General features: G+C 37.8%; 1 long non-coding RNA gene across 1 annotated transcript; it reads left to right on the top strand.

Moving 5' to 3' along the window:
* The first annotated feature begins 6,038 nt into the window (after positions 1-6,038).
* Positions 6,039-18,859, top strand: LOC122681619. Its single transcript, XR_006337051.1, has 3 exons — positions 6,039-6,066; positions 6,959-6,961; positions 18,715-18,859. It is a non-coding gene; the product is annotated as an uncharacterized LOC122681619 (long non-coding RNA).
* Positions 18,860-23,264: the final 4,405 nt, after the last annotated feature.

Below are 23,264 nucleotides of genomic sequence, written 5' to 3'. Positions count from 1 at the left end.
ACCTATCCTGGGAGTCTGGGGAGATTTGGAGGCAAGGCAGAGCCAAGGAGAAGAGAGAATCATTCCCAATTTACAGACAGGGAGTGTGACTGGGTGATCACTGCTCAGAGCCACACAGACTCTGACAGAGCTATGCTCCCCAGCAAAAGATTTTTTTTTTTTTTTTCAATAAGAGACCCAGTGAAGAGATGTTCAAGAAAATAAACCCAGAGAGAAATTTAAGGCTCTTCTACCTTTCTTACTACTCTCAAAACACACTTGAAAACAGCCTCACTCTTTCAAAGAGAAGCAGTAAAGAGAAGAACCAGCTATGGACTTGTGAATAGAAACTGTAAAGCAAAGAAAGGAAAGGCAAATAAGTAAAAGATGACATACACACAGCCCAAGAGAAACTACTTAAGAAATCAGACAAATAGATCTCCATATTCAAGAATATTGTAAACATAATTTTCAAAAGTTAAGAAGGACACCAATTATACATCCAGGTACTCAAATAACAGTTTCCCCAAAAGAATATAAAAATTTAATTTTTTAAAATTTTTTTCATTTATTTTATTAGTTGGAGGCTAATTACTTTACAATATTGTAGTAGTTTTTGTCACACATTGACATGAATCAGCCATGGATTTACATGTATTCCCCATCCCGATCCCCCCTCCCACCTCCCTCTCCACCTGATTCCTCTGGGTCTTCCCAGTGCACCAGGCCCGAGTGTAAGACCAGAAACTATAAAACTCCTAGAGGAGAACATAGGCAAAACACTCCCCAACACAAATCACAGCAGGATCCTCTATGACCCACCTCCCAGAATATTGGAAATAAAAGCAAAAATAATTTTTTTTTTAAAAAAGGGAAAAAAGTGAATTCACCTCTCTATAATAAAACTATGAAAAAATTATTTTAATTAAACTTTGGAAATTATCCTACATGCATAAGCAAATGGCAAAATATTTATTCAAAGAAATTCTAAATACTGGTAAGAATAGTCAGAATTTGAGGTACTTGTGCTATGGCCTGATACCTTTCTACCTACATGGAGTTCAATGCGACTCCAGCTCACAGTTAAGGGCTACAGTATCTCTCCACTAGGACTAGACCATCAGTATTTTTCATCCCCTCCCAATAAATTGCAGGTGATTTCAGCCAAAGAATTAAGGGTTTGACTCCTTGCGACACCAATCATAGGACATAGGCTCTATACCAGGCATAGGAGACTGAGAGTACTGAGATCCTGATCACTCTCAACCAAATTTACTTATAGAGTGAGGGTTCCAGATCAAGAAAAGCAAGCTGAGAAGACCAGAGGCTAACATTTCTTCCTAGTCTCCCACTGATAAATCAAGAGTGTTACTCTAAACAAAGAAAGACATTGTACCCACCACTTGTCCTGGAGCGGTGGCTCAGAGATTTTCCCCAGGGGAGAGGTAGGCCATAAGAATAGAGAGGTTCTTGAAGTAGTATGGGAAAGTTCATGCCTGAGAGCACTATCAAAAACAGTGGGGATATTAAATTGGGAGGAGATTCATAGCTTTATGAGAGCAACAAGTCAAATTGTAGGTCAGCTAGATCACCAGAGAGAACCAAGGAAAGAGAAGCGAAGAGCCCTCCTGCAGTAAGAACAACCTCAGAAACAAGCCTAAAATCTACTCCTGAAAAAGACTACAAAATTAACTGAATGAGACTGTATGCAATTTATGGCCCAGGGCATTATCAAAAGCAATATAGCATTTTCTCAACAATTATAGGAGAATAAAAGCTGCCCCTTCATGGATCACTGCCTTGTCATGGCAACAACACAAGAGACACTTTTTCCACAACACAAGAGATGACTTTACACATGGACATCACCAGATGGTCAATACCAAAATCAGATTGATTATATTCTTTGCAGCCAAAGATGGAGAAGCTCTATACAGTGGAGGTGACAGATTCAGGGATTAGATCTGGTAAACAGAGTGCCTGAAGATCTATGGACAGAGGTTCATAATATTGTACAGGAGGCACTGACCAAAACCATCCCAAAGAAAAAGAAATGCAAGAAGACAAACTGGTTGTCTGAGGAGGCTTCACAAATAGCTGAGGAAAGAAGAGAAGCCAAAGCAAGGGAGAAAAGGAAAGATATACCCAACCAAATGCAGAGTTCCAGAGAATAGCAAGGAAAGACAAGAAGGCCTTCTTCAACGAACGATGCAAAGAAATAGAGGAAAATAAGAGAAGGGGAAAGACTGGAGATCTCTTCAGAAAATTGGAAATACTGAACATTTCATGCAAATATGAGCACAATAAAGGATAGAAATGGTAAAGATCTAATACAAGCAGAAGAGATCAAGAAACAATGGCAAGAATACACAAAAGATCTGTACAAAAAGGATCTTAATGACCTGGATAACGACAATTAATGGGTGTGGTCAGTAACCCAGAGCCAGACATTCTGAAGTGTGAAATCAGGTGGGCCTTAGGAAGCACTGTGGACTTCTCTGATAGCTCAACTGGTAAATAATCCACCTGCAACACAGGAGACCCCAGTTCAATTCTTGAGTCAGGAAGATCCCCTGGAGAAGGGACAGGTTATCCACTCCAGTATTCCTGGGCTTTTCTGGTGGCTCAGACAGTCAAGAATCTGCCTGCAAAGCAGAAAACCTGGGTTCAATCCCTGGGTTGGGAGGATACCCTGGAGGAGGACATGACAACTCATTCCAATATTCTTGCCTGGAGAGTCCCCATGGACAGAGGAACCTGGTGGATTACAGTCCATGGGGTCCTGAAGAGTCGGACATGACAGCTACTAAGCACTGCACAGCACAGGAAACACTGCTGCCAATAAAGCTAGAGGAGGTGACAGAATTCCAGAAGAGCTATTTAAAATCCTGATAATTGAAGCTATTGAAGTGCTGCATTCAATTGTCAGCAAATTTGGAAAAGTCAGCCATCTTCACCCCAATTCCCAAGATGGGCAGTACTAAAGAAGTAACAGGCAAGTCTGGCTTTCGGGTACAAAATGAGGCAGAGCAAAAGCTAATGGAGTTTTGTCAAGAGAACACACTGGTCACAACAAACATCCTCTTCCAACAACAAAAGAAATGACTCTGCACATGGACATCAACAGATAGTCAATACCTTAGTCAGACTAATTATATTCTTTGCATCTGAAGATGGAGAAGCTCTATACAATCAAAAAACAAGAATAGGAGCTGACTGTGGCTCAGATCCGAAGAAGGCAATGGCACCCCACTCCAGTACTCTTGCCTGGAAAATCCCATGGACGGAGGAGCCTGGTAGGCTGCAGTCCATGGGGTCGCTAAGAATCAGACACAACTGAGCGACTTCACTTTCACTTTCCACTTTCATGCATTGGAGAAGGAAATGGCAACCCACTCCAGTGTTCTTGCCTGGAGAATCCCAGGGATGGCAGAGTCTGGTGGGCTGCCGTCTATGGGATCGCACAGAGTCGGAAACGACTGAAGCGACTTAGCAGCAGCAGTGGCTCAGATCATGAACTCCTTATTGCAAAATTCAGACATAAATTGAGGAAAGTATGGAAAACCAATAAGCCGTTCAGGTATGAACTAAGTCAAATCCCTTATGATTATACTGTGGAAGTGACAAATAGATTCAAGAGAATAATCTGATAGAGTGCCTAAAGAGCTATGGTCAGAGTTTTGTAACGTTGTACAGGAGGTGGTGAACAAAACAATCCCCAAGGAAAGAAATGCAAAAACACAAAATGGTTGTCTGAGGAGACCTTACAAATGGCTGAGAGAGAAGAGCAGCAAAAGGCAAAAGAGAAAAGGAAAGCTATAGTCATCTGAATGAAGAGTTCCAAAGGATAGTAAGGAAAGATAAGAAAGCCTTCCTCAGTGATCAATGCAAAGAAATAGAGGAAAACAGTAGAATGGGGAAGACTAGAGATATCTTTAAGAAAATTAGAGATATGAAGGGAATGTTTTGTGCAAAGATGGGCAAAATAAAGGACAAAAACTGTACAGACCTAACAGAAACCAAAGATGTTAAGAAGAGGTGGCAAGAAAACACAGAAGAACTATACAAAAAAAGATCTTAATGTCCTGCATAACTACAGTGGTGTTTTCACTCATTTAAAACCAGATATCCTGGAGTGTGAAGTCAAGTGTGGGCCTTAGGAAGCATTACTACAAACAAAGATAGTGCAGGTGATGGAATTCCAGCAGAGCTATTTCAAATCCTAAAAGATGATGCTATTAAAAAACTGCATTCAATATGTCAGCAAATTTGGAAAACCCAGCAGTGGCCACAGGACTGGAAACAGTTTTCATTCCAATCCCAAAGAAGGGCAATGCCAAAGAATGTTCAAATTACCACATAATTGCACTCATTTCATATGCTAGCAAGATAATGCTCAAACTACTTCAAGCTAGGCTTTAACAATATGTGAACCGAGAATTTCCAGGTGTACAAACTGGATGTAGAAAAGGCAGAGGAGCCAGAGATCAAATTGACATCCTTTGGATCATAGAGAAAGCAAGGAAATTCCAGAAAAACATCTACTTCTGCTTCACTGACTACACTAAAGCCTTTGACTATGTTATTGTTGCTGTTCAGACACTCAGTCATGTCTGACCCTTTGAAACCCCATGGACTGCAGCACAGCCAGACTTTTCTGTCCTTTAGCATCTCCCAGAGCTTGCTCAAAAACTCATATCTATTGAGTTGGTGATGCCATCCAACCATCTCATCCTCTGTTGTCCCCTTCTCTTCCTGCCTTCTATTCTTCAGAGCAATGGGGTCTTTTCCAATAAGTCTACTCTTCACATCAGGTGGCCAAAGTAGATCACAAAGAACTGTGGAAAATTCTTAAAGATATGGAAATACAAGACCACCTTACCTGAGAAATCTCTTGAAGGTCAAGAAGCAATGGACATGGAACAGTGGACTAGTTCAAAATTGGAAAAGGTGTACATCAAGGCTGTATATTGTCACTCTGTCTATTAACTTATATGCAGAGTACATCATGTGAAATGCCAAGCTCAGGCTGGAATCAAGATTGCCAGGAAAAATATCAGTAAACTCAGGTAAGCAGATGACTCCACTCTAATGGCAGAAAGCAAAGAGGAACTAAAGAGCCTCTTGATGAAGGTGAAAGAGAATGAAAAAGCTGGCTTAACACTCAACATTCAAAAAACTAAGATCATGGCATCCAGTCCCATCACTTCATGGCAAATCCATGAGGAAAAAATGGAAACAATGACAGACTTGATTTCCTTGGGCTCCAAAATCTTTTCAGATGGAGACTACAGCCATGAAATTAACAGATGTATGCTCCTGGAAGGAAAATTATGACAAACATAGATAGCATATTAAAAAACAGAGATATCACCTTGTTGACAAACATTCGTGTAGCCAAAGTTATGGTTTAACCAGTAGTCATGTACAGATGTGAGAACTGGACCACAAAGAAGACTGAGGGATGAAGAATTGATGGCTTTCGAACTGTGGTGCTGGGAAAGACTCTGAGAGTTCCTTGAACAGCAAGGAGATCAAAGCGGTCAATTATAAAGTAAATCAACCCTTAATATCCCTTGGAAGGACTAATGCTAAAGCTGGAGCTCCAATACTTGGCCACCTGATATGAAGAACTGACTCATTGGAAAAGATCCTGATGCTGGGAAAGATTGAAGGCAGGAGGAGAAGAGGACAACAGAGGATGAGATGGCTGGATGGTATCACTGATTTAAAGTTCATGACTTTGAGCAAACTCCAGGAGATAGTGGAGGACAGGGAAGACTATCATGCTGCAGTCCATGGGGTTGCAAAGAGTCAGATACTACTGAGCAACTGAACAACAACAAAAGAATGTTCAAACTACCAGAAATTGCACTCATTTCCCGTGCTAGTAAAATAATGCTCAAAATCCTTCAAGCTAAGCTTCAACAGTACGTGAACCAAGAACTTCCAGATGTACAAGTTGGGTTTAGAAAGCACAGAGGAACCAGAGATCAGATTTCCAACATTTGCTGGATCATAGAGAAAGCAAGGGAATTTCAGCAAAATATCTACTTCTATTCATTGACTATGCTAAAGCCTTTGACTGTGTGGATCATAACAAACTGGAAAACTGTTAAAGAGATGAGAATACTAGACCATCTTATTTGTCTCCTGAGGAACCAGTACGCAGATCAAGAAGCAATAGTTAGAACCAGACATGGAAGAATAGACTGGTTCTAAATTGAGAAGAGTATGACAATGCTATATTGTCACCCTGCTTATTTAACTTATATCCAGAGCACATAATGCAAAGTGCTGGGCTGGATGAATTACAAGCTGGAATCCAGACTGTCGGGAGAACTACCAACAACCTCAGATATGTAGATAGTAACACTCTAATGGAAGAAAGAGAAGAAGAACTGGAGAGCTTCTTGATGAGGTTGAAAAAGGATCATGAAAGAGCCAGCTTGAAACTCAATATTAAAAAACTAAGATCGAGGCATCTGGTCCCATCACTTCATGGCAAAAAGAAGTGGAAGACGTGGATGCCGTGAGAGATTTCCCCTTCTTGGGCTCTAAAATTATTTTGAATTGTGATTACAGTCATGAAATTAGAAGACGATTGCTTCTTAGAAGAAAAGTTATGACAAACCAAGACAGTGTATGAAAAAGCAAAGACACCACTTTGCTAATAAAGGTCCATATTGTCAAGGCTACGGTCTTTCCAGTTGTCATGTATACATGTGAGAGTTGGGCCATAAGGAAGACTAAGCACTATGGTGCTGGAGAAGACTCTTCAGATCCCTTGGTCATCAAGGAGATCAAACCAGTCAATCCTAAAGGAAATCAAATCTGAATATTCATTGGAAGTACTGATGTTAACCTGAAGCTCCAGTACTTTGGCCATCTGATGGGAATAGCCAATTCATTGGAAAAGACCATGATGCTGAGAAAGATTGAGCGCAGATGGATGGAGAAAAGGGCAACAAAGGATGAGATGGTTGGATGGCATCACCAATTCAATGGACATGAACTTGGGCAAACTCCTGGGAGATGGTGAGGGACAGGAAGACCTGGCATGCTGCAGTCCATGGGGTCACAAAGAGTGGGATGTGACTTGGTAACTGAATAACAAAAACAAGGCTTCATACTGGGAGTAGGGGGAATAGACTTTACCAAAACAGACCAGCCAAGTCACTAAACAAAGAAACACTCAAACAACAACTCTGGAGGAGAATCAATATTCAGAGTTGCTAAAATATGTTATCTAAAATGCCTGGTTTTTAACAAAAAATTATGAAACATGCATAGAAAACAGGAAAGTTTCTTTGTGAGTACCCCCAAACAAAAGGGGAGGAACAGGCAACAGAAGCTACATGTAAAAGGGTCCAGATACCTGACTTAATAAAAACTTCCAACGTTTTCATAAGTACACTTATTTTAAGCATATTTATGAAAAGTATGTAATAAATATACATAATTTAAATATATATAGTATATTAATGTGTGATATAGATTTTAATATATGAATTACAGCATTGAAAACCACACTTGACACAAGAAAAAATACCAAAAAATCCTAATCTTAAAATGGCATATGAAGTTGTACTTATGACTATTTTTTTCCTCTGCAACTTCCCTCTCCCCTTACCTTGCACATAGAGTGATATCTATAGATTTTCAGGTGTGTCCAGTTTTCCAGCACTGCAAAGGAGTGAGCATACCTCCTCTTATTCAGTCAGTCAGCTGAGGTGGTGGATTGTGAAGATTAATGATTTAATATGGGGATTGTGCTTAGACCAGTCTTCTGCACACAGAAAGTACTCAAGTGTTAGCCGTTGTTATTATTTATTGGATGCCCATTATTTATAAAGGTGCTTTACGTGGTTCTTAGAGAGCAGTCTTCTAAAAACTTACAATGTAGTAGGAGAGACAGGACATGTACATAGTAGCTAGAGTTACTGTTTTTTAAAAATTTTGATGATACCTTCAGTATAAAAATCTTCAAATTCTTATCAGGCATCTAGTGGTCTACCTCTATCTACCAACACAGTCACATCTTGCACCATCTTGTACCACTTTATCCTTTGTTCTCTAAATTATAGCTATATTGGATTATTTCATTTCCTGGAATGCAAACTCTATTAGGAGGAGGAATTTTCTTCTGTTTTGTTTAGTGATGAAACTCCAGCACCTATGATGTTGTCTGGCACACAGGAAAAGATCTGTCTATCTATCTATCATTTGTCATTGTAGAATAAATGTCAGTGTTAGCATTTGCAACTCTCTCGGCTTGGTGGGTAAAGAATCTGCCTGCCAATGCATGAGATGTGGATTCAATATCTTGGTCAGGAGGATCCCCTGGAGGAAGAAATTGCAACCCACTCTGGTATTCTTGCCTGGAGAATCCCATGGACAGAGAAGCCAAGCAGGCTATAGTCCATAGGGTCACAAAGAATCAGACACGACTGAGCAACTAAGTACAAGCACCTGGATGTACAGGACTGCCTGATGAAACCACACTAAATGAAGAGGAAGCGAACAAAGATTAAAAATTGATTTACATATCGCTAATTCATGTCAATGTATGACAAAACCCACTACAATATTGTAAAGTAGTTGGCCTCTAATTAATAAAAATAAATGGAAAAAAAAAAGGAAAAAAAATTGATAGAACGACGAGGTCTATTGCATATACGTAACTGAATTCTCTGAAGAAGATAATAGGAAAAAATCAACTAAAAATAAGCAGAGATAGAAGAATACTTTCCTGAGATAAAGTAGACATGAATTTTCTGTTCAAAAAGACATGCCATCTTCCAGGAAAATACAAGCATCAGTAGTCATAAATGGAGTAGTTAATAACTTCAAGGAAAATGAAATGAAGGATGAGCATCCACATTCTCTAAACCCAATGAAAGAAAAATATAGTTTAAACATAAAGGTATTACTCATAAAACACTTCAATTTAAATTTTAAAAATAATTTCTAAATAAATTAGGATAAAAAGGAACTCATGACCAGGTTTCTAGGTAGTAAAGTATGTGCATGCATGCTTAGTCGCTCAGTCGTGTCTGACTCTTTATAACCCCATGGGCTGTAATATAGGACCTCACAAGGCTCCTCTGTCTATGGGATTTCCCAGGCAAGAATACTGGAGTAGCTTGGCATTTCCTCTTCCAGGGGATCTTCCCTACCCAGCAATCAAACCCACATCTACATTTGCAGCTGGATTCTTTTACCACTGAGCCACCTTGAAAGCCCACTGGTGAAAAGATAGACAATGATTAATAGAATCAAATTTATATTTAAGAAATAAACCCACACATCTATGGTAAGTTGACTTTGTACACAGGTGCCAAGGCCATTCAATGGAGGAAAGAATACTGTTTTCAACAGATAGTTCTGGGACACCTAGATATCCAAATTCAAAAGAAAACAATTTCTTACCTTACAGTATATATAAAAAAAAAAATTCAAAATGGATCAAAGGTCTGTATATAAAAGTCAAAATTATAAAACCCTTAGAAGGAAACATACGGTTAGTCTTCAAGACTTTGGATTTGGCAATGGTTTCTTACATATGATATCAAAAACACAGGCAAAAAAAATAAAAAAATTAGTGAACTTCATCAAAATTAACTAAGTTTGTGCATCAAACAATATTGTCAGGAAAAAGCATAGAATTAGAGAAAATATTTTAAACAACATATGTGATAAGATTCTAGTATTCAGAGAATATAAAGAACTCTTCAGTTCAGTTCAGTTGCTCAGTCATGTCCGACTCTTTGTGGCCCGATGGACTGCAGCATGCCAGTCTATCACCAGCTCCTGGAGTTTATGCAAACTCATGTCTACTGAATCGGCGATGCCATCCAACCATCTCATCCTCTGCTGTCCCCTTCTCCTCCTGCCTTCAATCTTTCCCAGCATCAGGGTCTTTTCAAATAACCAGTTCTTCGCTTCGGGTGGCCAAAGTATTGGAGTTTCAGCTTCAGCATCAGTCCTTCCAACAAATGTTCAAGACTAATTTACTTTAGGATGGACTGGTTGGATCTCCTTGCTGTCCATGGGACTCTCAAGAGTCTTCTCTAATACCACAGTTCAAAGCATCAATTCTTCAGTGCTCAGCTTTCTTTATTGTCAAACTCCTACATCCATACATAACTACTGGAAAAACCATACCTTTGACTAGATAGACCTTTGTTGGCAAAGTAATGTCTCTGCTTTTCGTCTAGGTTGGTCATAACTTTTCTTCCAAGGAGCAAGCATTTTTTAATTTCATGGCTGCAGTCACCATCTGCAGTGATTTTGGAGCCCAAGAAAATAAAGTCTGTCACTGTTTCCACTGTTTCCCCATCTGTTTGCCTTGAAGCAATGGGACCAGATGCCATAATCTTAGTTTTCTGAATGTTGAGTTTTAAGTCAACTTTTTCACTCTCTTGTTTCACTTTCATTGAGAGGCTCTTTAATTCCTCTTCACTTTCTGTGATAAGGGTGGTATCATCTGCATACCTGAGGTCATTGATATTTCTCCTAGCAATCTTGATTCCAGCTTGTACTTCATCCAGCCCAGTATTTCTCATGATGTACTCTGCATATAAGAACACTTACAATTCAACAATTACAAAAAAAGTCAAAGAATCTAATTTTAAATTGGGCAAACGACTTTAGACATTTCGTCAGAGAAGATATACAAATGGTTAATAACATATGTAAAAATCTTCAATATTATTAGTCATGAAGAAAATGCAAATCAAACCCACACTGAAATACCATTTCCAATACATTAGAATAGCTAGAAAATAATGGCAGACAATAGCAAGCATTGGTGAGAAGGTGGGGGAATTGGAACCCTCATACATTTGCCAGTGGGAATGTAAAATAATGTCCCTTCTGTGGAAATATTTTGGTGGTTCATCAATAAGTTTAACATACAATTATCATATGACTCAGGCATTCTACTTCAAAAAGAATTGAAAACAGATGTTCAAACAAAAACGTATTTTAATGCTAGCAACCACAATATCCACAATAGTCAAAAGGCGAGAACAACCTAAATGTCCATCACTCAGTGAATGAATAAACAAATATCCATATAATAGAATATTTTCCAGCCATAAAAGGCAATGAATACAGATATAGACTACAACACGGATGAAAACATGCTAACTGAAAGAATCCAGATACAAAAGGCCAATTGTATGATTCCATTTCTATGAAGTAGTCAGAAAAGCTTATCCATTGAGGTCAGAAGGAAAGTTACAGAAGCCTAGGCAACTTTCTGTTGTCTATTTTCCTTTTCTACAAAATCAGATTTTTGGAGTAGTTTGTACAAAATATCCCTTCCAGGTCTAGCACTTGTCATCATTGTATGAGTTAGCATGATTGTCATTAACAACAGTTTCTTTTTTTCTTTCATTTAAGAAAGTAAGATTGCTTCACACAGAAGTTCCATTTCATGTTCTCATCAAAGAAAATCTGGAGGTGTGAGCAGATTGGAAAGATGAATCTCATCCATTATTAGGTAATCACTAGGCAGAGTAGTTGGTAATTTTTCTCATATGGTTTCCCCTTCTTCACTTATACAAGTGCTTCAAATAATCATCTCTCTCTGTCTCTCTCTCTCTCTTTATCTATGTCTCTCTCTCTCTCTCCTATACATATATGAGATTTCTCCAATAACACCTATCATGGTACAAAGAGAGTTCTAGACTTAGGCAAAGAAGATCATATACCTCTATTTCATCCCCAGATTATCAAACTCTCAAACAAAATGCTGGCTTTCGTCAAACATCGAATGTTCATTTTTGCTGCCTCTTGGGAGAATGACCTAGTTTGCATTTGTGATGAAGCCATGTAAAGAGCTTGTGCCTCCCCCACTTTCACTTTTCAAAGGCTCTGTTACTCACCCCACTCCACAATAGCTCTCATTTCCAACCCATTAATTCTGAGACAACTTTACAAAGCCACATGCTGAAGACAGAAAACAACAGTCCAGCTTCCTCTTTGCTCTTCGGACAAAATAAAATAGAATCATCACAGAGAGTAGAAAAACCACATGAACTCAGACCGCCCAAATGATCCAGTGCATCCCAGACGACCTGAAACCAACAAGCACCATACGGCACTGGTTATTTATAAGACGCTGTCAGGAAAACAGCCACCTAGAGATCCTGAAGGAGCGCGAACCCCCTCTGCTCCCAGCCCAGTGCTTCACTCCACCATGTCCTCCCACCATTGTTTTGTGCTGAATGCATACAGCTCATGAGCTTTTCATCGGCTCTTAAATTCACTGCTGCTCAAGCATGAAATATCTTTAGGTTCCATTAAAAAAATAAATGTGCTAACAAGCTGTTAAACCACATTTTACAACAAACACATCAAACTGATGACTTAGCTTCAAAAATATGAAGTAACTGGTATAATAAAGGCTTTGTAGAACTTGGGTAAATGAAGTGATTACCTCACAGTGAGAGAAATCTGTGGGGCACATCCATGTAATCAAAAAAATAAGTTCCTGATCCTCAGAGGAGAATTCAAAACACTCTGCCTTGCCTCCCAACAGCCCTGAGCCCAAAGGGTTTGGACAGGAGGAAAAACAACAGAGGTACAAAAAAAAAAAAAAAGCAGCAGGCGGGGGTGGGAGAAAGAAAGAAATTCAGTCAGTCCTTTGATTAACAAGACTTCTTGCTGGACTTAAGTACAAACAGCTGCCTGGACTCCAACAGCCAAGCCTAAATCTAAACACTCCACTGTTTACATAACCCAAACTTAATCAAGCGACCATATAATCCACCAATTTAAAGTATCCCTAAGAGTTTCAATGTAATGTTGGTTTTCTCACAAGCCAGTCCATCAACAAGCAGTTTAAAAATGCCAGATATTCCTGCTTCCATCTTGCAGCATCTCTTGCATGCTCATACTGCAGAGCTATTCAGGGAGAATACTTAGATGATTTGGCACTATAAACCACTTCCTGTTATTCTTCTGTTGGCATAGTACACAGTATTTGTTTAATAAATCCAAAATCCAGATTGTATTATTTTAAGCTTGGTTTGATAGGGTTTAACATTACAGCAATATCACTGCCAGTATGGAAATACATTTCTTTATTCTTCTATGGTTTTCATTACCATAAAGGATGTGCTCTGAGATGGACAGTTGATGGTGATTTTCATGAGAAATAGAATGACAGAAGGGAAATTATGAGAAAGACATTGAAAAAGAAAAATGCCCATGAGGTTAAACTGAGACTGAAAGTCAAACGCCAAGAGACCAGTGATATAACCTAAATGAGAGAAGCCAGCTGGGCTCTAGAGTGATGGAATAAGCATAGAATATTCAGGCAAATAGGAGTTCATATACTCCATTTAAAGAAGGTCTATGCTGCTCAGCTCTAATGCATTTTGAAAAATAACATCTGTTCAGTTCAGTTCAGTTTAGGCGCTCAGTCATGTCTGAATCGTTGCAACCCCATGGACTGCACCAGGCCAGGCTTCCCTGTCCATCACCAATTCCCAGACCTTGCTCAAACTCATGTCCATGGAGTCAGTGATGCCATCCAACAATCTCATCCTCTGTCATCCCTTCTCCTCCTGCCCTCACCATCCTTCCCAGCATCAGGGTCTTTTCTAATTAGTCAGTTCTTCACATCAGGTGGCCAAGTATTGGAGTTACAGCTTCAGCATCAGTCCTTCCAACAAATGTTCAAGACTGATTTCCTTTAGGGTGGACTGGTTAGATCTCCTTGCAGTCCAAAGGACTCTCAAGAGTCTTCTCTAACACCACATTATCAATTCTTCAGTGCTCAGCTTTCTTTATAGTCCAACTCTCACATCCATACATGACTACTGGAAAAACCATTGCTTTGACTAAATGGGCCTTTGTCAGCAAAGTAATGTCTCTGCTTTTTAATATGCTATCTAGGTTGGTCATAGCTTTTCTTCCAAAGAGCAAGCATCTTCTAATTTCATGGCTGCAGTCACCACCTGCAATGATTTTGGAACCAGGAAAACAAAGTCTGTCACTGTTTCCATTGTTTCCCCATCTATTTGCCATGAAATGATGGGACCAGATGCCATAATCTTAGTTTTCTGAATGTTGAGTTTTAAGCCAACTTTTTCACTCTCCTCTTTCACCTTCAAGAGGCTGTTCAGTTCCTCTTCACTTTCTGCCGTAAGGGTGGTGTCATCTACATATTTGAGGTTATTGATATTTCTCCCGGCAATCTTGATTCCAGCTTGTGCTTCATCCAGCCCAGTATTTCTCATGATGTACTCTGCATATAAGTTACATAAGCAGGGTGACAATATACAGCCTTGACATACTCCTGTTCCTATTTGGAACCAGTCTATTCTTCCATGTCCCATTCTAAGTGTTGCTTCTTGACCTGCATACAGGTTTCTCAGGAGGCAGGAAAGGTGGTCTGGTATTCCCATCTCTTTAAGAGTTTTCTACAGTTTGTTGCGATCTACACAGTCAAAGGCTTTGGCGTGATCAATAAAGCAGATGTTCTTCTGGAACTCTCTTGCTTTTTTGATGATCCAACGGATGTTGGCAATTTGATCTCTGGTTCCTCTGCCTTTTGTAAATCCAGCTTGAACATCTGGAATTTCACAGTTCATATACTATTAAAGCCTGGCTTTGAGAATTTTGAGCATTACTTTGCTAGTGTGTAAAATGAATGCAATTGTGCAGTAGTTTGAACATTTTTTGCCATTGCCCTTCTTTGCGATTGGAATGAAATGACACCTGTATTGAGATTTAATTCATATACTATTAATATATACTATTAACATTTAAAATATACAACTTGATATTTAACATAAATACATAAACATAACAAAAAAATTTGTACAAACATCACCTCAATAGCTTTTATAACATTTGCATCCCCCCCAAAAACCCTGTACTCTTTAAAATCATTCCCCATTTCCCTCCAAACGCCCTAGCCCTGGATAACCGTTAAGCTGTATTCTGTGTTTATAGATTTGTCTATTCTGGACACTTCGTATAAATGGGATCATGTAATATGTTGTCTTCTGTGGCTGGTTTCCTTTGTTTAGCACATTTTCAAGTATTCTAGTCAGTTTTTGCCTCGTATATGATCCCAATGTGGCTAGATCTTCCAAGGTTTGAGAAAAGTTGGAAATCTGAGATACTAGCATGATTTTTCCCAGTGTTTTCCACTAATTCAAATCAAATGCAAACTGTAAAGTCTTCCCCATAGCACAAACTAAACAAATAGGTCAACAGGTTGAATTCACTCATGGGACACCATTTTATTTCTTTTGGGGTTCTGGGACAGAGGGGCAAAAAAATTGATTAAAGATAGTTAAGTTAAGATTAAAGAAAACAAGAAAGGGTCAAACTAACCTAGGCAAGGAATGAAGATGGAAGGTCTGGGAGAGGTAATCAGACTTCCAGTATGGTAGAGAGAGTCACAATCTGAATCTGGTCAGCAGCCCAACAGATTTCTCCACCTCCCACAACCTCAGCCAGGCTTCTCTGGTTCTGCCCTGAAAGCTGATGTATGGGATGTGAGAGAGTGAATTCACTGTGCAGTACTCATGGGTCCAGAAAGAGTTAATTCAGAAGATTTTGAGAATCTAGCACATAACAGGATAACTCATTGAGATACTCATTTGTGTTTCTCATTCTCTCTCTCTCTGTCTCAATGTGCTGGTGTGCAAGCACACACACACACAACAACAACAATAGCAACAACCTCTAGTTGACCAGGCTCTTTCTGCTCTCTTGCCTTCAGGGATGTTTAGGTTTACATGGTGGCTTAAAAGAAAACTCTTCCAGATCATCTCTCTAATTATCCTTATAAAATCTAAACTCTTGAAGTAATAATGTTAGATGTTCATTACACAGAGAAAAGGAAAGAAGAGAGAGTTCCTAAATAAGGGAGAGGCCAAAGGAGTGGAGCCCCCTTCCCTAGACTGGCAAACGGAGCTAGTTGGTGGGCAGCAGGAGTGATCCATGACAACCACATGCTGAGACCATCATGAGAAGACCATAGAGGAGAATGCTTGCTTACTTAGAAAGACTGAAGCTGAATATTGGGGTTACTAATGTGGGTAAAGAATTCTATGTTTAAGGAATTCCCTGCCAAGCCTGTGGTTAGAATTCAACTCTTTTAATGCAGGGGACTGGGTCCAATCCCTGGTTGGGGAACTATCCTGTAAGCCACACAGCATGGCCAAAAAGAAAAAAATGAAAAAAGAATTCTATGATTAAATGTATTACAGAAGGAGCAGAAATGTGTCTTTCAAGACCCATGAGGTCTTGGCCAGATAAGGACATCAGCAGTGATCCTTATGGTCTGGCGATGAGAAGTCTCTTAGTTCTACTTCTGGATTAATATACAGTTTCCTGGGAAGGTTACTTCAACAGTATCAATAGTACTATATTTTATTTGATGAACATCTGTTTTCCAAGGAATAGAATTGCCATATCATAGGCCCACAAAATTCACCCCACTGTCAAGATTGAGTTCTTCACAGGCAACCTTTGGGATATAGACAGAAACTCTGTGTGTGTTTGGGAAAAGAAACTGTGACCAGAACCATCTCTGAAAGTCTGTCACTTTCTACAGGATGACCATAAATCTAGCATCAAGGACACAATGATTTTCTTTGCTATTTATGGGTTTTACTTTCTTTAGGAATTTCCTCTTGCAGACTTGCACTGAGTTTAACTTGGGTAAAATTCAACTACGTTTTAAGAGTGTTTATTGTCTGCAAATAATTGTGTAGGATAAGGTCAAAGAAGGCGTGAATTTTGCCCCCAGAGAAGTCACAGTGAGGCAAGAACTGTATACATTTCACTACAACTTGATTAGTGGATACCATTAACACTAGCCAAGTGCTAATAAGGTGCATTATACTAGAAAGAACCTGGAATACTATCCCCAAATAAAAATCTTACCAAGTAATTTTTAAAAGCTTATTAAACTTAACTATTAAAATTCCTTTAATAAGAAAGGATTGGAATTATTGTTATGGACAAGTTAAGCAATAAAATTAATTGAGTTGAAAGAATAGCTATATATCTTTAAAATATGTAGGTATAGTATATAGCTTCACTGTAAGAATATATTAAACAAATATCATATATAGCTCATACATGAATCTAGAAAAATGATTCAGAAGAACCTATTTGTAGGTCAGGAATCGAAATGCAGACATAGGTAATGGACATGTAGACACTGAGAGGGAGGAGTGGTGGGATAAATTGGGAGATTGGAATTGGTATATGTGCACTGTCATGTGTAAAATAGGTAGCTAGTGGGAATCTTTTGTATAAGGCTGGGAACTCAGCTCAGTACTCTGTAGTGAACTAAAAGGATGCGATGTAGTGGGAAGTGGGAGGGAGATCCAAGATGGATGGGATATATGTATACATATAGCTGATTCACTTTGTCATATAACAGAAACTAATACAATATTGTAAGCCAACTATATCCCCCCCAAAAGAATATATTGAACATTGACTAAACTTTAATTAATATAGAATTATAATAGAAAAACTTAACAAATGATAAAATGTAGAAATTGCAGAGGCCATAGTCTATGGATACAACAGGCTTTTTTATGAAAGTTTAGAATTAAATTTAAGAAAGTAGGGAAAACCACTAGGCCATTCAGGTACAACTTAAATCAAATCCCTTATAATTATACAGTGGAAGTGATAAATAGATTTAAGGGATTAGATTTGATAGAGTACCTGAAGAACTATGGATGGAGGTTCACAACACTGTACAGGAGGCAGTGATCAAAACTATCCTAAAGAAAAAGAAATGCAAGAAGGTAAAATGGTTCTCAGGAGGCCTTACAAATGACTGAGAAAAGAAGAAAAGTGAAAGGCAAAGGAGAAAGAGAAAGACATACCCAAGTGAATGCAGAGTTCCAAAGAATAGTAAGGAGAGATAAGAAAGACTTTTAAGTGAACAATGCAAAGAAATAGAGGAAAACAATAGAATGGGAAAGACTAGAGATCTCTTCAAGACCATTAGAAATGCCAAAGGAACATTTCATGTGATGATGGGCACAATAAAGGACAGAAACAGCAAGGACCTAACAGAAGCAGAAAAGATTAAGAAGAGGTGGCAAGAACACACAGAAGAACTGTACAAAAAGGTCTTAATGACCCAGATAACCATGATGGTGTGGTCATTCACCTAGAATCAGACACCCTGGTAGGTGAAGTCAAATGGGTCTTAGGAAGCATTACTAGGAACAAAGCTAGTGAAGGGATGGAATTTCAGCTGAGCTATTTCAAATCCTAAAAGATGATGCTGTTAAATGCTGTACTCAATATCTCAGCAATACTGGAAAACTCCACATTGACCACAGGACTGGAAAAAGTCAGTTTTTATTTCAATCCCAAAGAAGGGCAATGCCAAAGAATGTTCAAACTACCGTACAATTGTACTCATTTCACATGCTAGCAGGATAATCTCAAAATCCTTCAAGCTAGGCTTCAATAATACATGAACCAAAAACTTCCAGATGTATAAGCTGGATTTAGAAAAGACAGAGAGAGGAACCAGAGATCAAATTACCAACATCCATTGGATCATAGAATAAGCATGGGAATTCCAGAAAAACATCTACTTCTGCTTGATTGACTATGCAAAGCCAACCATCTCTTCCTCTATTGAACCCTTCTCTTCCTGCCTTCTGTCTTTCCCACCATCAGGGTATTTTCCAATGAATCTGCTCTTCCCTCAGGTTTCCAAAGTGGATCATAACAAACCGTGGAAAACTCTTAAAGAGATGGGAATACTGGACCACCTTCCCTGTCTCCTGAGAAACCTATATGCAGGTCAAGAAGCAACAGTTAGAGCCAGACATGGAACAATGATTTGTTCAAAATTGGGAAAGGAGGACATCCAGGCTGTATATTGACACTCTATTTATTTAAATTCTATGCAGAGTTCATCATGTGAAATGCTGGGTTGAATGAATCACAAGCTGTAATCAAGATCGATGGGGGAGGTATCAACAACCTCAGATGTGCATATAATAACACCCTAAAGGGAAGAAGAACTAAAGAACCTCTTGATGAAAGTGAAATAGGAGAGTGGGAAAAGCTGACTTAAAACCCAACATTCAAAAAACTAAGATCATGGCATCTGATTCCATAACTTCATAGCAAATAGATGGGGAAACAATGGAAACAGTTTTTCCACAAAATGACAGATTTTGTTTTCAAAATCACTGTGGATGGTGACTGCAGTCATGAAATTAAAAGATACTTGCTCTTTGGAAGAAGAGATATGACAATGCTAGACAACATATTAAAAAGTAGAGACATCACTTTGCTGACAAATGTCCACATAGTCAAATCACATACAGATGTGGGAGTTGAACCATAAAGAAGACTGAGTGCAGAAGAACTGATGCTTTGGAATGGTGGTGTTGGAGAAGACTCTTGAGAGTCCCTTGGGCTGCAAGGAGATCAACCTAGTCAATCCTAAATGAAATCAACCCTGAATATTCATTGGAAGGACTGATGCTGAAGCTGAAACTCCAATACTTTGTCCTCCTAATGTGAAAAGTCAACTCATCAAAAAAAAAAAAAAAAAAATCCTGATTCTGGGAAAGATTGAGGGCATGAGGAGAAGGGGGTGACAGAGGATAAGATGGTTGGATGGCATCACCAATTCAATGGACATGAGTTTGAACAAATTCTAGGAGTTAGTGAAGGACAGGGAGGCCTGGCATGCTGCTGTCCATGGGGTTGCAGAGAGTCAGAGATGACTTAGTGACTGAACAACAACAGAAATCAAAAGCATTTTCCAAATTAAACCTGGTCAATGAACGAGATCAAAACTGTAATTTGGAATATGAAAACAGTGGGACTTTAGATTAGTGGGAAATTAATATCAGTAAATGCACTGTATGAAAACATATAAATCTGGATTACTACCTTATAATATATACTAAAAATTATTTTGGAATGATTAAAACTCCAAATGCAGAATTGATGTGAAGGAAACAAAGGAAGATAGTAGTGAATATTCAGTTCATCACAAACTGGAGGAGATTTTTCCAAGTAAGAAAGTAAAAAGAAGAAACCATTTTAAAATGGATTATTTTTGCTTATAATTCTTTTATTTCTTTATATTTAATTTCTTTTAATTTTCTTTAATATACTAGTAAAAAAAAATGACAGAGTTAACATCCTAAAATATCATATAAACTAGCTAAAAAAAACATGAATGTTCCAAAGGAAAGTACATAAAAACTGGTACAGACATAAAGAGAAACATCAATAATCAAGAAACATAAGAAAAATCACTAGTTCTAGAAATCAAATTCAAATCAAGACAAGATGGTACTACATACTAAAAACCAAGCTGGCAAAGATTTTCTTTAAACTGCTCGCCTGGATAGAAAATGCACATTCTAACATGGACAATTAGTGGTTGCATGATTTGCACAATTTTTCTACAGGACAATTTAATGACATAAATCAAAAGCCTTAAACATGTTTACAATTTGTGTCTAAAAATTCACTTTTGAGAAAATAATCCTAGATCTATACTAAGATTTATGTAAAAAGCTATATATTATTATGTAATTTATTATAGCAAAAAAAAAATCTAGATAACTGAAAAAAGGGGATTTATTTAATTTTCATTGATTTAATAAAAGACATGCGTATAACTGATATAGTTATTAATACCATTTTATAGAAGAATATATGATAATGTAACAAAAATACTCAAGATGTAAGTTAGAATACAAACCCTTAACAAGATCTCAATTTTGTTTAAAATAAACATAAAAGTTTGCATTTTGTAAATAAAAAGACTAGAAAGATATACATCAGATATCTGTGGATAAAGACTAGGAAGATAAACATTAGCATCTCAAAATGGAGAAAAGATTGGAATAATAATTAATGTTTAGTTTCATATTTTTGTATATTTTATATTTATCTATATACACCAGGGCTTCCCTGGTGGCTCAGAGGGCAAAGAACCTGCCTGTCAGTGCAAGAGGCATGAGAGACTTGAGTTCAATCCCCGGGTCAGGAAGATTCCCTGGAGAAGGAAATGGCAATCCACTCTACTATTCTTGCCTGGAGAATTCCATGGACAGAGGAACCTGGTGGGCTACAGTCCATGTGGTCACAAAGAGTCAGACCTGACTGACTAACACATATATACAAAATATTATCATATGTGTGTGCATTTTTCCAGATATATCTCTATATATACCAAAGTTTCCTAATGCATATACTTTACTATCATTTTATCACTTAAAAATTTACAAAGAAGATACTATTTAGAAAAGATGAAAATCATTACAATACTATCAAAACTTTAAGAAACAGTCAAAGTTTGACTTGGAGAAAAATGTATAATATTAATTATTTTTTAAAATAAACTTCAAAATGAAAATCAGTGAAATATGAATTCAAAGCAAATACTTAAAAAGAATAAGCCTTACCTAAACACCAAAAGAAAAAGAGGAAAAAAGAAAAGATGAAGCAGAAGTCAAAAAATTAAAGAGAAACAGAGTTTCTCTACAAATTGTAGAGTTTAACTACAAAAACTTCTTTGAAAAAGAAAGCAGATTATTCCTAGTCTATCCTGTTCTATTCATTTCCATTTTTTTAAATTAAGGGATGCTTAGAGTCAATTTAATTTTTTAAATTAATTTAATTGCATTTTTCTCAAATTTTATTTGACAATTGTCTAATCTACAGAAAAACTGAAAGAATAGTACATGAAAGCATGAACCCAGACGTATGCTGATGACTTCTCTGAGGGCATCTTCCGGTCCTTGAGAGTCTCCCATTCTCTGATTTTGTAAGCTTTGAGAAAGAAGGTAAAGTCAATGGCCTCCACAGTGTGGTAGGTCAAATGGAGACCTCTGAAGGGAGCTGATATTCCAAAAGGCTCCAAGAATGTCCATAGATAGAGTTTCGAGTATTATGAGATCACAATCAAAAATCACAAAACATAAAGAAATAAACCACCACAAGCAGAGAGTTAGCAAGGAAAACACACACACACTTACATACACACAGAATCTGGCCTATAAAGATGAAGGATGTTGGAGTTATCAAGAAAGGAAACATATATATACATATATATATGTATATATTTAAAGCTTAGAAAAATATAAGGTTGTATCAAAATTGTGATCTGGAGTAAGTGACCAGTTAAAGTTGAAGAAGAAACAAAATTGAGTTATAAAAATGAAAAATATTATCACTCAAATCAGAAAACTAAAGGACACATTGATTGATCAGAAAATAAATTAACTAAAACATGAATCTAAAAAAAAAAAAAATCACCAAGAATGCAGTAGAGAGAGGTAAATGGTCAGAAAAAGGAAAGACCTGCTAGGACATAGGGAAACTAGAATGAAAAGTCTAACATGCATTTGACACAAGCCCCAGAAGGATATATTAGGAAGGGTGAGAAAGAAGTAATATTCAAGAAATAAAATCTTGTACATGTCCAAAGTAAATTAAAGACACATATCCTCAGTTTCATGAAGCTGAGAGTATCCCAAGAATGATAATTAAATGAAATACACACCCAGATCTATCATAGTTAAATTGCAGGTCACTGAAATTAAAGACTAAAGCAACTGGGGGTGGGTGGGGTGTACTGTGGGTGGGAAAGAAAGTTCATCTACAAAGAAATGACAATTACACTCCCACCTGGTTTCTCAACAGTGCAATAGAAACGCAAAGCAGAAAGACTTTTATCTTCAAATTGCTGAGACAAAGTATCTGCCAACCTGGAATTGCTTTCAAATACATATTTTTTTCAAAAATGCCTCCACATGAAGCAGCAGCCAGGAAGTCCTACTCACACTGGACTTGGCAAAACAAAGAATAAGCTTTCTTTGTGTTAAGGAATTGAAATTGGCAGTTTTTTTTGACTGTGGTATGCCTAACCTATCTTAACTGATACATAGAACATTTACTACTGACAGCTCCTCTGCCGTAGGAAGACAGAAAATGAATCCAGAGGAAAAGACTGCAAAATATACTAGGAAAATTAATATAATGATTTTTCATAAGTAGGAGGCAGCATTTGAAGAAGAAGGAGGAGGAAGGAGAGGAGGAAGGGGAGAATTTTGTCCATATTTACATGCACTATAAAACTATAAATAATGGCAATAGTTTACAGTAGAAGCAATAATCAACATAGTAGTAATATGAAAATGTGTTGAATATTCTCCCTTTGCCCTCCCAGACCTACTTTTCACCGTTCTTCAACTTGCTAAGGCCCTCAAGAGTCTGACCTTTAAGCATCAATA

The sequence above is a fragment of the Cervus elaphus genome, chromosome 23, assembly GCF_910594005.1.
Source record: "Cervus elaphus chromosome 23, mCerEla1.1, whole genome shotgun sequence".
Lineage (NCBI taxonomy): Eukaryota > Metazoa > Chordata > Mammalia > Artiodactyla > Cervidae > Cervus > Cervus elaphus.
This window is presented reverse-complemented; position numbering and strand designations above follow the sequence as displayed.